The following is a 4,546-nucleotide window of genomic DNA, read 5'->3' on the forward strand; positions in this document are numbered from 1 at the left end:
CTTGCACTTTTCGGTCTGACCGAAAGTTCCAAATCGGTGTGACTGAATTCAACTCTCTGTGAAACCCTAGCAATCTCGAATTCACCGAACTGTGAGTCGGTCTGACCGAGATCACTAGTTTAGACTCCAAAAGTTGCTTCGGTGTCATCGAGTTTAACAAATCGGTAGCTCCAAAATGCTTTCTGGGGAAAACTAAAACTAATTTTTTGACTCATTTGTTTTTGAAAATACTCTGCACTTTGTAATGCTCATGCACTCTATCTCATCTATATCTATTCACGGGGTCTACTATCAGTTTGCCTTGCCAACATGTCTGCCCAAAGTGATAGCCAGAACAAATCAAAAGAGCAAGTGAACTTGAGTGAGGGCACTAGTGCCTCTAGCAGATATGATGAGGGCAGCAGGAGAACTCCAAGCAATTTGCCGAAGGTAACTACCAGACAGAGGAAGAAGAGAACCTCAGACTCAGAGGATCGGGAATATGTGGCTACTGAGGAGGAAGTGGGTTCCAAGAAGAAAGTGCTAATGAAGGAATATGGAACTGCTGCTGCAACAATACCTGGAATGCACAAGAAAGCACCTACTAAGAGGATTCCCATGTCAAAAGCCAAAGCCTCCACTCTTGAGACTTCCCCCAACTAAAGAGGTTGCTGGTGAAGGTAAGAAGAGGAAAGAGAGGGTCAAGAAGACTATTGCCAAAGTTATTAGCAGGTCATCTATGACGAGAGATCCAGTTGAAGATGAAGAAGAGGAAGAGGATGCTGCACCTGCACCCAAGTCCCAAACGCTAATGGGGGATGCAATTAAGTCCGGGGATGTCCCTTCTAAGCCCAAGACTGCCCCCAAAGTTTCTTCTCCAGTTCCAAAGACCAAGAGGAGCACTAGGAACATTTCGGCTGCTGAGAAGAACAAGGCCCCAGTGCATGAAGTTGAGGAAGAAGATGCTGAAGCCCAAGTGCTTACCAAGCTTAAATCAAATATTCCACATCATAATGACAATCATCTTGTGGGGAGAAGACATGAACATTAGGAAGGATGCAGGTCTCAAACTTTGGAGACAGTCTGATCCATATGGTTCAAGGAGAAGAACTACAGTGGACTATAGGTTCCACACCAAAGAACAACAAGATTTCTATGAAACCATTCTGCTTGACAAGAAGCCCATTGTGTGTGATACAAAGTGGGTCAATTGGGAATACATCGATGAGAATGAAGACCACTTTCCAGGAGTTCGTGAGAGTTTCAGATCATGTGGAGTAGATGACTTTGTGGGACAGAAGCTGACAAAATGGAATGACGAACTCATCATGCAATTGTACTCCACAACTCATTTTTATCTAGATGGTAGAATTTTATGGATGCCTGAGGGTACAAGGTACCAGTCAACTGTTAAAGAGTGGGAAAAGTTGATAAATGCCCCTGAAGAGCATGAAGATGACTTGGATGTCTATGCCAAGAAGAAGAAAGACCACAACTCTATGGCCAACATGTACAAGGAGATCCAAGAAAAAGCATTGGAAACACATAAGTTTGGATATGTACATTACTTGTTGTCTGGTCTAGCAACTATCAACACAATCTTGTGGCATACATTCACTACAAAAAAATACACTTCCGTGATGATACGTGTTTGTCACAGTAGGTCGCGTTTTTTGTCATGCATGTACATCCATGACGATTTTATGACAGAATCAAGATAGTCACACCTGTGCTGTCATAGAAGTGTTCCGTGACATTACCAAAATAATCATCACGGAAGTGTCCACTTCCATGACGATAAATCGCGCGTCATAGAAGTGCTTTCGTCAAGGGTGACCGACACATGGCATCCACCATAACGGAACACCGTTAAGCTATCGGGTCGGATTTTGGATCCGATAACCCGTTAACAGCCCTGACCAATGGGAAATTTCCACGTGTAAAATTCTGATTGGCCAAAGGGAACACCTGTCAGCTCGTTAGTGGGCCAGATATCGCCCGTCCATTGGAGGAGATATGCCTATGATACGTCGACACGTGGCTGGGCCCAACAGAGGCCCATATAGGTTAAAAAGGCCGGCCCAGTCAAAGGCCCGTAGAACTTAATCAGGTACTAGTGGGGCAGCCCAATAACGGCCTGCTTAATAAAGGCCCATTTACGGCCCGAAGCCAGATCTGGCCCGTTAATTGTTCGCCCAATATTTGGGCCCATTTACGGCCCAAAGCCAGATCCGGACCGTTAATAGTTCGCCCAATATTTGGGCCCATTTGCGGCCTGAAGCCAGATCTGGCCCGTTAATTGTTCGCCGAATATTTGAGCCCAACTACAGCCCAGTGACTTTCGGCCTGTTAGAGGCCTGATGTAGACATGGGCCCATTTCAGCCCGGTGTGACTTTTGGCCTGGGAATGGCCCGTGCTGCCCATGGGCCATATATGGTCCGACGGGACATCGGGCCCACTAACGGCCCGTGCTAAAGGTGGCAACATTGAAGCCCAACGTGACTTTCGGCCTGTTAAAGGCTCGTCGCGTAATTCAGCCCGTTGATGCCTGTGCTAAGGTTTCGGCCTCTTAAAGACCCATGATATTAGTGGGCCAACTAAGGCCCGAGATATGTTTCGGCCTGGTAACGACCCATGAGCTAACTGGGCCCAAAACGACCCGGTCTACATTTCGGCCTGCTGAAGGCCCATCGACGACTAGTGAAAATTGAGGCCCAACATGCATTTTGGCCTGCTAAAGGCCCATGGTTTCATCTCGGCCGTAACAGGCCAGTACAATATTCAGCCTGTTAATGGCCCAACGCTACCTGGGCCAAACTAAGCGCTGGGTCGACAAAAGGCCCAACTAAAATATAAGCCGGTGTAAGTTTGGGCCTGGTGCAATGTGTGAAGGCCCCAATCATTCGGGCCCAAGAAAGACGCAGGCTGGCCCAATTGTGGCCCGCTAAAAACCTGGCCCGTTAGAGTCGAATGTTTCGCTCCGGTCGACTACATCTGATTTTTTTCAGATAGCGAATGATGGCAGTAACTAATAGGAATTAAGAACAAACCTGCTCTATACAATAAAGAAATTACGACATAGTAACTAAGAATAAACCTACACTATACAATAAAGGATTTAAGGTATATTAGATCCACTGGGCATCGATGTTCGCCACCAGTGATCATAAAGCGCAACGAAGAAGCAGATTACAAAACTGGGCACCATTGCAGCGTAACAAAATAATACTGAACCGAGACCACTTCCGTGACAGTTCAAGAAAGGATAGCCTTGTGGGGGAACTGTTGTGCAAGCTGCTGAGCAAGGCTGTGAGACCGGCCTAGCATGTCAGTCATAGCTTCCATGTGTAGCTATTTAGCGATGAGGTTCTCATTGGTGTTCTCCGCAATCTCTTAGAGATAGAACTTCAAGTCGAAGTTGAGTTGCAAGATGCCTTTCTGCTAGAACTTGGGACTGAAGAAGTCGAACTGATTCAGACAACGAATTCTGTGAGCTTGTCTGACTGTTAGTCTCAAGTAACTTGAACACTGCATCAAGACAAGACTTTGGGGTTGTCTCGCTATCTTGAAGATGTTTTGCCTTCTTTGCTGCAATATATGTTGGGTTTATCTCACAGCCTTCAGCAGACTTGTGCATGCCATCAGGAATATCACCCTAAAACAAAGCAGAGAGATGACAGGTTTTGCACGTGTATAAACAAAGATGATAACTGTTCTGTCAATTCTATCCAATTTCAAATTAGAAAATAAAGAGTAAGTTCAAAATATCAATAGCATAATTTGGCATTGTTCATAATGCGTGGAGCTTCACCACACTACTGGATTACCATGTCAACATAACAAGCATAGATGGAGGGCAAAGAAAATCATTGTATCTATTTTGGATAATGTGCATGGCATGTTATTCATATCATCAGCCACATCAGTAAGATAAAAAAGGAGATGACAAGGTGCAAACATGGGCTGCTTCACCATACACTGGACTATAGATCCACAAAAACAAGCATACATATAGGGAGTATTAAGTAATGTGCATGGTATGAATAAGGAATTTGGTTTTACAAGTAAAACTTAGAACTTATGGTTCTTACGAACATGCATTTTGGTAGAAACAACAAACTAAACAGCAGTAAACGATAGGGAGCATGAGCAAATTAAACAGCAGTTGAGGATAAAGGATTTAGAAGGACTGACTTACATTAACAGTTAACACCGGCTTTATAATGCCATTCTCCATGTCAATGGAAGGATAACTCAAGAATTTCAGCACAGAATCTTCTTCATAAGCATTGCCTATACTCTACATTTTATAGAGAGTAATTATAGATATGATAATACTGGAAGGGATAGAGGATAATGAAGATAAGATGCAGATTGATGCTACATAATCAACTACCAATCCCTAGAAGTACAAGCGTTATAGGACAAAATGTACTGACAAGAGCAATGGACTACACTTCTGCACTGGCATTGTCTGTGTATTCTACTTGTTGGTAAGATTAAATATAGATCTGATATTTTTTAGTAAATGATGGGCAAGGGAGATAAGATGCAGAAAGCTACAAA

Source organism: Triticum urartu, chromosome 4A (genome assembly GCF_056163025.1).
Source record: "Triticum urartu cultivar PI428250 chromosome 4A, HENAU_Tu73, whole genome shotgun sequence".
Lineage (NCBI taxonomy): Eukaryota > Viridiplantae > Streptophyta > Magnoliopsida > Poales > Poaceae > Triticum > Triticum urartu.